The 13,826-nt window shown below is 34.3% G+C and overlaps 1 protein-coding gene across 4 annotated transcripts in view; it reads left to right on the top strand.

Moving 5' to 3' along the window:
- LOC122735941 (cadherin-10) overlaps nucleotides 1-13,826 on the top strand; it is a 301,841-nt gene that overhangs the window by 50,778 nt on the left and 237,237 nt on the right. The gene's annotated exons all lie outside the window — the stretch shown is intronic.

Genomic DNA, 13,826 nt, shown 5'->3' with positions numbered 1-13,826 from the left:
AGCATACCCCCCATTACTTCTGTAAAGAATTTTATGTATGTAAATCTGCAATCTAAATATTCATCTGACAGAAGATTGTCTGTCAAGGACCAATTTTGTGTTTGTATTACATCTTAATAACAAAAGTAAAATATTCACTAGTATCTTTAATTCCATATTTAATTCATTCAGTGAATTATAAGCTAATTTGTTAGCAAATGAATTTTATCAAGAAAATACAAAAATTCTGAATCCCTTTGTGAGATCCTGTATAAAAACTGGAAACATGGTTAATAAAGACACTTTTGGGGTTCCAGGGATTTCTAGTTGAAAATATTATTAAAAAGAATCTAACTTAAAAAAACAAAAGCAGTCTATGCCATCCCGTTATTATTTTTTCTAATTGATTCTTTTACATTTTCTCTTCTAAAAAGTATATCTCTTTGCATAGTTTCTTGTATTATTGTCAAAGAGAAATATTTTAATTGAGTTTTTCTCTTTAATAATAACTATTGAGCATAGTGCCATGGATACTTCTTTGCATTTCTTTTTTCCCAAAGCTCTTGATTGTTTGTTTTGGCTGTGATGTAGAACATTTAGTCTTTAACTCTATCAGGACATAAAGTGTTGAATGATACTGAAAAAAGAAAGTTTAAAGTGTTAAATTCTACTATTTTTGCCCGTTTTTTCTTGTACATTAAGTTGCATTTTTTCCACCACAGCTATGACCAACAGTACTTGCATAAGCTCTTTGAGAGTAAGAATTGTATTTTTCTTGCTTTCTATAATCATTATAATCAGTAGTAGTAGTAGTAGTAGTAGTAGTAGTAGTAGTAGTAGTAGTAGTAGTAGTAGTAGTAGTAGTAGTAGTTCACTTAGTAGTACTTGGCATATAGGTGTCAATCAATTAACTGATTGGTCCATAAGATTGCTATTTGGTGAATAAAGCAAAAATAGGTACTAATGATTAAAAGCTGTGTAAAAATAATATCAATATAAAATATTAGCTGTAAATGGGGTATATCAATTGATCAATAAGTATTTAAAGTTATCACTATTTGTCAGATAATTTTTATGCTGAGTATTTAAAGAAAAAGCAAAACATAAGTTTGACCCAAGGAGTTCATATATTAATGGGAGTGATAGCAGTGACAGTGTGTGTGCATGTGTATAGTATGTTTATATATATATGTATAAATACATGCATGTGTATATATGCACACACATGTATATACATATGTAGGTGCACACATATATGTGTATGTGTTGGTATATATATGTGTTTGTGGATGTGTTTATGCATAAATATGTGCATGTACATAAATACGAACATATATGTGTATTGTATAAAAGTATAAATGCATATAACTATGCATATGCATACTTTCTGCACACATATATGCATATACATATGGAGACAATAGTTTCTAGAGGGATAAGCTAAGGCCTCACTCAGAAAGGTGACATTTGAAGCAATCTTAAAGAAAGCTAGGGATTTGAAAATGTACACTTTAGGTGGGGAGCACTGCAGGTATTGGGTACAGAGAGTACAAAGACAAAGAGATGGGAGATACAGCAAATGGAGCAGTATGAATTTATATCTTTCTCTGGTCCTTAAGATGAGGGTAAAAGTATACCTTCTGCTTCTGGATAAAGTACACAGTCAAGTCACTAGATGTCATAGATTTCTCTTTTAGTCCCAACTGTCAAAACAGAAGTCACTGAATCCTCTGTAAAAGAACCTCTGTTTTATGTTGAGATGAAATCACCAGAATCCAGGATTACTTCTATTTCTGTTTGGTTTTGTTTTTACATAAAAAGTCACTTCTTAAAAGGTAGGGACTACACACATTTACCCTTCCACTAACAATGCCTGGCATTATCCCCTACCCAGGGGAGACAGGAAGATAATGGTAGGGGATCACCAGAGACTGCTGATTGGCTCCTAAGCCTTTATTTCCCAGCTGAATTTGAGTAAAGGGCATCTTTGGGGTAGAGACAGGAACATACCTAGTGATGATATGTTCAGTTAAGGCTCTCTCTCAGTGCTCCTTCCTCTTCCCCCTTATCCCCATAGGCTGGGAAACCATACCAGATTAGTTTCCCTCTTAAATCTCACTATAATTTTTGCTTGGATTTAGGCAGCCACTAATTCCACCCTTATCACAGGAAACTGACAGTTGAAGAAAACATGGTACAACACACATTCTCTTCATTCCATTTCCTACAACTTAAACTAATTTTTAACAGTGCTGTTCAGGGCAGCTAGGTGATGCAGTGTATAAAGCACTGGCCCTGTATTGAGGAGGACCTGAGTTCAAATTCGGCCTCAGACACTTGACAGTTATTAGCTGTGTGACCCTGGGCAAGTCATTTAACCCCAATTGCCTCACCAAAAAAACCCCAAAACCAAAAACAATGTTGTTCACATGTAAATTAATGTTTTATCCAAAACTATTCTTTTAACTTGCAGTCATAAAATATTTATATATGATATAAAACATGATCACATGTATGCATTGTGGTACAGTTGATAATTGATCTAAATATTTTGGTGAGCAATTTTGAACTTGCTAAAAAGTGAATAAAACAGTCAAGGTTCACACTTTCTTTTGGTTCATGAACTATTTTGACAGGATGTTGAAGTTCATGGACTCCTTCTTAGAATAATGCTTTTAAACGTATAAAGAAAATCCATTGGGTTACAAAGAAAACTATATTAAATTATAGTTACTAAAATATTAAAAATTTCCAAAAACCCGAATCTTTACCCCAGTTATCTCATTGCCAAACCTGTACCAGGATGAGGTTGTGGTCACAAAGGTCCTACATATACCAAAATATTCATAATGATATTTTGTGTTTGTGTGTGTGTGTTTGTGTGTGTGTGTGTGTGTGTGAGAGAGAGAGAGAGAGAGAGAGAGAGATACATTAAAGAATTAGACACAAAGTAGGTAGCTACTGAATTAGAGTATGCTGAAGCCAGTTCAAACTGGAGCAGATTGTTAAATTTTCAGTGACCACTTGTACCTCAGTAAAGGCTATACATCACTTGACATTGCTTTGTTGATTGTTAGATTAAATTTAAAAGTGTTTCCTGCATACTTTTTGGGGGGAGACATTTATTTATTAACATTAGTCAGCATAACTCTGCATTGAATTGAGACAGACTCAACAAATTGTGGATGTACTGTAATATTGTTGCATAATAGAAAATTAAGAATATCACGCAGCATGTAAAGATATATGTAATGAAGTAAGAATAGTAAATTCTTAACATAAGTATAAAAATAGAAATAACAAAACAACATATGTAAACAAACCTTCTTCCCTCCGTTGGAAAGGGAGGAGACTATGGGTATGGAATATTGCATGTTTTGTTATTGTAGCTGATGCCTTGGTTGGTTTTGTTGTACTGTTTCTTTTGTAACCTTTGGTAAAATGGAGGGTCACAGGGTAGGAGAGGAAGGAGAAGTATGCTTAGAAAAGAATGTGAAATTTTTAAGAAGAGCATCAATTGAAAATATACTAACCTCATTTTAAGTTAAATAAAATTAGATGTGAGAAGTGTTAAAAAGGATATTTATATAATAGTACTTTAAGTTCAATTTAAAGTACCTCACAATAATTATTATGGTTATGATTTTTCCCATTTTATAGTTAAAGAAAGAGGCTTAGAGGAATTAGTAACTGGTTCATTGTCACATAACTATTAAGTCTCAAAGGCAGGATTTTGACTGAAATCCAAATCCAGTATTCTACCCACTAAAAATTTCTCTAGGCAAATTTAAATAGACTTTAAGATGTGTAACTTTATCATTGATTGAATCAATCAACTTATCCTTCCCCCATTTAAGTATCCCTTCATCAGAAGAAAATACGTGTTTTGGTTCAGTGAGAAGTTTAAATGCTAAATAGAGGAGTTTATATTTTTATCCAAGGTGCAATAGGTAGTTACTGGGATCTCCTGAGTTAGGTGAGTGGTGTAGGCCAGTGTTCGTTAAGTACTTGGGCAAATATGTAGACAATGAAACTGAGAAGGGAGAGAAATGAGGCAAGTAGATCAATGAACACTATTTCAATACTACAGGAGAGAGATAATGAAAGCCCAAATTTGGGGGACTGAAGTATGAGCATATGTAAGAGGATCATATGTAAGAGATTTGTAGGTACAAAGGACAGTATTTGGTGACTAAATGGATAGTACAAGGTAAGGGAGGGTGAGGAGTCAATGACAGTGCTAAAATAATGAACCTGGGAGACAAGGAAAATAGTCATGCTCCTGAAAAATGGAGAAGTTTGAAAGATGGATGGTGAAAAATAAATTGGATCACAGTGGAGTAGGGAAATATGTACATATCATTTTAAAGTTAGTAAGGTACTTTATATATGTTAAGATGGCACCCATTTCGGTGAATACAACTGTTCTAAAGTTGATTCTACTTATCTTCTAAGTGAGAGATATTGTGCAAGTAGAAATAAGATTCTTCCCTTTTAAAGACAAACTCTAAGAAAAACACCACTACCACCAAAACCAAACAAAAACATTATCTACACTCATTCATTTTCTGCATTTCCTTCCCTCCCCTGTCCTCCCCTGTTCACTCCTTCCCTTTCGTCTCCTCCCCTCTTCTCCCCCTTCCTCTCTTTCCCTTTTCTTTCCTCCTTTCTCCTCTCCTCCCCTGTCCTTTCCTCTCATCCTTTCTCCTCTCCTCCCCTCTCCTCTACTATGATTTCCTCTTCTCTTTTCTCCTTTCCTCTCCCATGTTCTTCCTCACTTCTCAACACTTTGGAATTTTGTTTCCAACCACATCACTGAAACTTCCCTCTCCAAATGGAAATTACCAGTGATTCCCTAATGGCCAGAATTGATGGGTTTTTTTTATTACTCTTCATTCTTTTCAACATCACTACATTATCCCATGCTATTGGTTTTCCTCTGCAATATAGGTTTTTATAATACAACTCTCATCAGTGCTAATGGATTTAATTATAGTCTTCATGGAGATAACTTTCAGATTTATATATATATTCAACCATATTTTGTCTACTGAGATGTAGTTCCATATTACTCATTGCCTATTGGACATTTTAAGTTGGATGCTCTATCTCAAACTTAACATATCAAAAAAAAATCATATTTTCCACAAACAACACTCTCTTGATATTCCAAAATTATTTTTTACTTCTTTTCTTTAAAATTATAGTTTGAATTTATGTATGTGTATACATGCATATTGAGTTCTAGGAAGAGCAAAGAAATAGCTTGTTAAATATCTACATATCACAAATACCCTTTCCAGTCATTGCAAAGAAACATTGCAGCATAGAAAAATAAATTTTTAATCAAATGCATTCAATTCAATTTGAAGATTTCTGTTCTGATATATTAGAATTTGGTAAATTGAGATAGCATCTGTCAGAAAATAAAGTAATGTGTTCACAGACATAAACTGAAAAAATAATTATGTAGAACTTTGATATTTATAAAGAAATTCCCCTATATAAAACTCATGAAGTAGATTGTAAAATTATTATCTTTACTTGATGGAGGAAGAAATTAATATTAAATGACTTGTTCAAGATCACACCTCCAGTTAATAAATATCTTAGCTGGAATTTGAACTCATGTTACCTTAATCCAAATTCAGTGCCATATCTACTGCCTTACGGTGAGAGCTGCAAAAGTTTTGCTTTTTGAGTAAAACTTTTTTCATTTTATACCAATATAGCTATACTCTTAAACATAAATGTCCTTATTCCCTCATCCCTTACTGCCTCCACAAACACAATACTTCAGAGCCTCTATAAAAGCAGTCTAAGTGTATTTTCCAACTATTTCACTACTAAACTATGGATATTCATAGTTTGACAGCAAATGAAGAGCCCTTGAGAAAAGAGTTTTAGAGATTATAAGCTTAATATAAGACAACAATGTGATGTTACAGCCCAAAAAGCTAATGTACCCTAAGACTTCTGAGACCATAGATAAAGTTACTTTGAGTGTCACAAAAGGAAGCAGAGAACACTCAATGCTACAAGTTTTAGCAAATCTACAAAGACTAATTGAATTTCTATGCCTCTAATTATGAGAACTTTGTCCTTTGATCCATAGCCATGGTATAATAGAAACTTGAAATAAAGACTTAAAGTTTTAAAGACCTAAATGGAAGTATGACTCAGGTACTTTATGAAGAAACAAATAATAGAGTTTGTTTGATTATTTGCACAGAGGCAGCTTCACCCTTCTTTCATGGGATTTTTCTCATCTCCTTATAATGTTCATGTTGAGTGTGACCAAAAATAGTACTATGATGTTTTTTCTAGGTTATGTTCCAACATGTGTGACATAAACAGTCATGAATTCTTTGAAGAATTTCACAACCTACTCCAAACCAAATCAACACCTCCCATCCATTCTCTTTTAGCTTTTAGTCATCCTCAATAGAGATTCTGAGCATGTTGTTTTTTCCAGCTCAAAAATAGTGAATATTTGCTTAATATCTGCAGGTAAGATACTTTCTTGAGGTCAACATTCAGGGTTTTCCACAATCTGACTCCAGCCTATCTTCTGCATTTATTTTACATTAGTTCTCTTTTGTGTGAGCATATGGTATAATAGGAACTAGATGGAAAAGTTATGCTATTATAGGAATTTAATGGAACACATTGTGCCAAAATCATCAATAAATGGGACTAATTCAGAAAAATAGGGAAGACCACTTTGATCTGATGTAGAATTCAGTATGAAGAACTAGAACAATTTATACTATTGTTACAGCATTATAAAAAAAATGACAACGATAAACTTTTCAATGCAAGACCCACTGTGATTTTAGAGGACCCAAAACAGCAGTGAGGTGATCAACTAAATACATAGAATGAGAGACAAAATTGTGTGCCTGGCTAATGTGGGAATTCGTTTTGCTTGACTATACATATTTATTTAAAAGGTTTTGATTTCTCTCTCTCTTTCTCTTTCATTCTTTTTTGTTTTGTATTGGTCATGCTGGGAGGAAGAGAAAATATATAACTGTTCATTTAAAAAAATAAAACTAAAACATATTTTTAAAAAAGCAGTGACCCTGAAATCAGAAGTAACCTGGTTTTCAATTCTGCTTGTGATATATATCAGAAATGTGAGATCCGGGACAAGTTATTTAATATCTCTAAGTTGCTTTAATTATCTATTCAATATGAATAATAATTGTATCAACCTCTTAGTTGTTTTAAGGATCAAAGGAGATAGTGAATGTTAAGCACTTTGCAAATATTTCAACCTTATTTAAATGTCAGCTCTTATGATTCTGGGATTCTATCTTCTGGCCAGATTGACCAATTAGCTATTTCCCAGAATTATCATTCTGTCTCCCAATGATGTACAAGCTGTCCCATATGCCTGTAAATTAATATATGTTTGTTAAATTGAACTAAACATATACTTTGATGCTCAATGACTTTAATGTTAATAAGAATCTAGAAGAGTACACCCAACACAATCTTAGAAACTGCTTGTGGAATAACAAATGAAAGAAAAAGAAAAACTTGTTGATTTCTCAGAAACATCATGAATACTATATTTCAGATGAGAATTAGAAGTCACTGACATATTGAGCACAAGTGAAGTTGACTATGTCTCAACAGAAAAGAAACAATTGATTACTAACATAAGTGATATTGGAATCAGCTATCTGTAATGTAACCAGATTATCAAATGGTCAGATGAAAGATAAAAACGCAATTGACATGAAAGAAAAATAGTTAAAGATGAGAATGCATTATTTACAATTATTATATCTTGTGTTAAAACTGTATCTTGTTCTGGTCTCCATAACATTGCCCCCCTTTCTAGTCAGTAAACTATTGTAAGTTTGTAAGTAGCCAGTATAAAGTAACAAAAACAGAATAGAATGCAAAGGAAAATATAGAAGTCATGTACAGCCCTTCACAAAATCAAAGGAGATGATTTTGATATCTTAAAAATTAACCAAGAGGCAGCTAAGTGGTGCAGTGGATAAAGTGCCGGCCCTGGATTCAGGAGGACCTGTGTTCAAATCCAGACTCAGACACTTGACACTTAGTGTGTGACCCTGGGCAAGTCACTTAACCCTCATTGCCCCACACAAAACAAACAAACCAAAAAACCACAAACAAAACAAAAGCAAAACAAAACAAAACAAAAAAACCTAACCCAAAGGTGCTATGGATGAGAGTTGGTCTGTTCCCCACAAAAAACATATAAAAATGAGACCTCAAACTCCTGCCCTCAAAGGAATCTTCCATCTCATAAGGGTACATACTGCCTGGTGCTCCCAAGTCTAATACATGTTTACATGAGTGCTACTTTCTGACTATCCCCCGTTCTCTGTGCTACTTGCCCTACTTTATGACAGTGTTCTCTATCCTTACTCTATCTGCCTCTCTACTACCCATCATTCACTGCTTGCTTCTATACATTAAATCCCATTTGCCCCTGTATCTTATGTGTCTTATTAAAATGTGACTGCAGCCCAACTTCTCATTGCCATTCAGGCCTTTCCAAGCAAGTACCCAAAGAACTGGGCCTACCTGCCTCTATTTCATAATTCCATAAATTACTTCTTTATTCACAGCTCCAACCTAATCCATTTAAACAATCTGATAACTCTGAAAAACAGGAAAATGAAATAAATAAAAGGTTAAAATACAAACCTGATTATTAACATTTCATTGAGAATTACAACTGATATAAAATAGTCCCCACAACAATATCAAGAAGGCCCAGAAGTGTTCTTAGCTGGCAAATATTCAGTTTCCTTGTCAAACAGAATCATGTCAGAAAAGGACAACGTAGATTAAGTATATAAACTCTTTCACAAGACATTATTAAGAGGAATGATGGGGGGCAGCTAGGTGGCCCAGTGGATAAAAGCACCGGATCTCAATTCAGGAGTACCTGAGTTCAAATCCGGCCTCAGACACTTGACACTTACTAGCTGTTTGACCTTGGCCAAGTCACCTAGCCCCTATTGCCCTGCACAGAAGAAGAAGAAGAAGAAGAAGAAGAAGAAGAAGAAGAAGAAGAAGAAGAAGAAGAAGAAGAAGAAGAAGAATGATAGAAGAGTATAAGCAGCATTCTCTCTCAAAACAGCAAAGATCAATGGTGGGAGAAATGAGCCTAGAAAAAAATTGGCATGAGAAACAACTAAGTTAGATTTTCCCAAAATAACTTATAGATAGAAGTGGGAAGAAGACAACAAATAAATATGTAATGGATCTAGTGTCAATATCTGGTTGGTGAGACTTCATTATACCTAGCCCAGGCCATATACTATCACCATAACCATGTTCCAACCTGTCCCAATTGCATGTCAACTGACTATCTATTATTTTACTCACCATCCCTTTGACCTCCCATAACAAAAGATTCTTCCACAGACTACATTCCTTTATATGATCTCTCATCCTATTAGAATGCAAATTCATTGAGGACATTGCCTTCCATGCCTATCTATTTGTATACCCACCAGTTAGCACAGTACCTGTCCTATAGTAACCTTTTAATAAATAACTTTTCATTAATTCAACTAGCATTTTTCTTGTGATCTAAAAATTACTAACAGTAAACTTCCACAATTTGGACTCAGTACTTCAGTACCTGATGCGTGATAGAGGGAGATATAAACAACATCTCAGAAGTTTTGAGTCATGACTAGACCAGACCAAATGAAGACAGAACTTCATTTAATAGGGAATATGTGTGTGTGTGTGTATGCATATACGCATATACAAGAGCTAATATATACATATTTTTGTATATATGTATATTTGTATACATACATATATCTATATAAGATAAGGGTATTATCTTAATGGTGGGAATATTTCAAAAATAATGGAAAAAATTGTCAGTAATATCATTGCCAAGTGAGGGGAAAAGATGAGCAATTACTAATACTGTTTTTCCTATAACAGTTTTATAAGAATAGGAAATATCTGTATCCTACTGGAAATTATGAAAAGGGAAGAAGCAAGTTTTCACACATGATTCTCTATAGCAGACACCATGAGTGGTAAATCTCTAATTTGAATGAAGAAAATCCTGCTCTCTTTATCTTTTGCTGATTGTGGGGTTGGGGTGGGGTGGGGAGGGGAAGGTATTGTCCCCAGTAAAAAAAGTTTCTACCTTTCAGAAATTTGTCTCTCATTTATATTCTATTTACATTCTATTTATTTTTATAATTTATTTAATTAATTTATTAAATTGTATATTTATTGAATTGTTAATTTATATTTATATTCAAGATCATTTATAGTTTTAGGAATATTTACATTACGATCCTCTGATTATCAGCATCTAACATGGTTGGAATAAAGTAGGGAGATAGGCTCACAAAAGGTGTTCATGAATGTTTAGAAGGCTGCAAACCACAAATTCCAGAGGGAAGAGAGATTCTAGACAGATTGGGAGGTTTTCCACATGATCTTATTTATCAAAGATCTTTTACTTACTACACTGAACACGAAAATGCTACATGTACTTCTCATGGTGTTGTGGGAGCAGGGAAAACTATCAGTGAGCATATCTGTGTACCAATTGTACTTTTTTTGCTTAAAGCCTTTTTGAACTTGGGAAAGATACAACCTACTTGGACCTTAGTTTCTCTAAATGCAAAATCAGTGTGTGTAACCATGTTACAGACAAGGGCTAGTCTGACTGTAGATCTTTTATTTTATCAAGGTACATGCCCCTAGGTGTGTGAACCTGGGCAAGTCACTTAACTCCCATTGCCCCGCAAAATAAAATAAATTAATTTTTAAAAATAAAATAAACATTTAATAAAAATTTGATAAAACAATGGTATATGCCCAATCAAATAAGATTGTCTTAATGATGCACAAAGTTTAAAAATAAGTAGATGAAAGCTGCATTTTGCATGTACTAGGACATCCAAATAGATGAGTATTCCCTTGAGTTATTCTATCAGGACACTTATCTTGGACAGGCACTGACAATGTGCAATAAACTAGTGGCAAAATTGAATAATAAAAGACGTATGGTCTGGGAAATTTAAGCTATTGAACAGAGCTTTCAATGATCCCAATCTATTTCTTACAACAACAGCAAAATCATTTTTCAACATCACTATTCTTCTGGTGGTGTAATAAGGTGAAAAATAACAACATGAAGTCTTAAAATTGTGATTGACTTAAAGACAATCTATGGCAAATGTAACTAAGGAACATGATATTATCCCTGGTGATTTTTACATGATATCAGACACTACCTGAGTGCTGCACTGAGAACCACAAAATATTATCAGACTAAAGTTAAGTCCCATTGCATTTTGGAATAGCACCTCTCTGAAAGATTTAGAAAATGGCACTGATTAAAATCATGTAGAATAAGAAGGCAAAAAGGACTTGTAATCTTCACCTTTAAGGGGAGGTGATATCTATGTTGATAAGTAAAGGCCCTATTAAAGAGTAGAAATTTATACAAATCTTAGGCAAAAAAGAGGGTAATTAAAATAATAAGACTGGAGAATGGGCCATAACAAGGCTGGGCCAAAGGAATGGCTTAAAAGAGAAATATTAGCTACATAAAAATATTTGAAGGGTTTTCAGATAGACAAAGATAGACAAAACTTCAGATAGACAAATGAGTTCTGCTTGGGAGGTCAGATGTGGGAATGAAAGGGGGGGATTACAGAGGATAGATTTAGGCCCAACGTAAATTAAAAATTTCTTAATAATTAGAGTATCCAAAAGGGAAATGCAGGTATACCAACAGCACTGATAACATCAGAAAACCCAGCTTGGGAGATCATGAATTTCTTTTCACTAAGCAGTTTCCAAGTGGAGCTTAATCAAAAAGCTACTTCTTAAGACTATTGTGGAAAGGGTTTGTGTTTGGATACAGTGTGGATTAGGAGCCTCTTAAGGCTATTTATTGTACATAAATATTATATCTGGGAATATTTTTACAGGATATGTTTTCATTGTAAAAAAATACATGTAAATGTATAGCCCTTCTAATATCAAAATACACAAGTGTACTATTATATGTAGGTCAGTTGAGGGTACCATGTTTTAAGAATTATTAGAATTCTCACATTCCACAGTGGAATACTTGAAATATTTAAATGTAAACAAAAAATCCATTTATATGGTCTCAAATGAAAAGTCCTTCATGGTCACTGAATGTTAATTAATCTCGATTTGAAGAATCATGAATTGGACTCCGAAAGATAAAATTTGAAAGAATATTTGCTAGTGGTCACCCTAGGCAAAAAAAGGACAAGAAAAATAAGCTGAGACATGACCCATGGCTGAAGAATTCCTACAGGAAACACACTGAAGGGATTAACTGAACCATGGGTGGTACAGAATCAATTTTACAGCCCTAAAAAAAATTCCAGACTGAATAATTAAGGCTCTAAATTAATGAGTGAAAAATGAAATCCCATAACAAGAAATAGTACAAAATCATGTAGTATGAAGCATATGTTCTGTGATCCTTCAGAACTTTTGCACTGAAAAGTAATGCAACCCTCTCTATTTGACTTTCTAGACATAGACCTCCCTAAAGACACCTGTCCCAATTTTTGTTCTCTCACTGAATACATTTTTAAGGGCCAAATCCCTGTGGGAGAAAGTGTCCTCCTCTTGTATCTGTCTCCACAGGAAAATATAGACCTTATTCCATCATCTCGTTAGCTGAAATAGGAGGCTCCATGCTGTAGGCATTGGCACTAACACAAGTTTGATGAGCTGGTGTGCCGACATCAGTGAGCCCTTTATTGAATTACACACTCCTCTAAGCAAGCACAGTCTCTCAACATCCTAATGTTTTGTCCTTTGCTGCCCTGACTCCTACCTCTCTGAAGCTGTATGGTTCCAGACCAAGTTGAAGGTATAAAGTCCTGATGAGATTATGGAGAGATTTTTTTTTTTTAGCTATCTGGCATGCTGCTGTGGCTAGTCTATTTTGATAATAACTGATAAGTGATGTGCCCAGAGAAGAATAGGAAACAAAGCCAGGTTATACAATTTAGCCCTTGAATGCCTGTTCCCTTAGAGCTCTATCTCAGGGGTAAGAAAAAGGACCTTTCAATTGTACATGTGGAAGAGAATAATAAAACTATTTTCAGGATACTACATATTCTTTGACACAGTGAGACTGATTTCCCTCTTCTGATTCAAGAGAGTATTCATTCCCATATGTCACAGAGCATAGAGAACTGGCTGGTGAATGCCCTTATTAATCATAAGCAAGCTGAATGGAGGGAAGAAGAGTTTGGAAGTCATACAATCCTGATCTCAGGCAGTAAAGTCTGGCAAAGGGGATTTAACAGTAATTTCCATTGACTGAATAGTTATTTTACCTGGGCTGCCATGTAACTACCTAATTATTGGCTAGGGGATTTGCGGCAGCTTAATTGTAGGTGGCTTCGTAAAGATTATCCTAAATGTCCAACCAGTACCCAGTACATTCATCTCTAATTGAAAATTATGCTCCATACTGTCACTGGGCATGAGGAGATCTAAGAATAAAGTACCTCAGTTTTGAAAAATCTATTTGTTCCAGGTAACATGCCAATCAGATGCTTCAAGCCTTTCAGACCTGCTTTTGCATTGCATTCATATTAACAATCTATTTTCTGTAACCATTTACTGTTATACTAATTTTTAAATGATTTTATACTCTTTGTTTTGCGAGGACAGATAATTGCTTTTTCAGAGAGCGCATACTGGAACCATGAATTCAATGGCATAAGGAAATTCTGAACAGGAGAGGAAATGGTGTCTTTCAGTGCAGACCAGCCCCTGCTCTGCAATAGAGAGTCACTTGAGACATGCAAAAG

The sequence above is a fragment of the Dromiciops gliroides genome, chromosome 1 (genome assembly GCF_019393635.1).
Source record: "Dromiciops gliroides isolate mDroGli1 chromosome 1, mDroGli1.pri, whole genome shotgun sequence".
Taxonomy (NCBI): Eukaryota; Metazoa; Chordata; class Mammalia; order Microbiotheria; family Microbiotheriidae; genus Dromiciops; species Dromiciops gliroides.
This window is presented reverse-complemented; position numbering and strand designations above follow the sequence as displayed.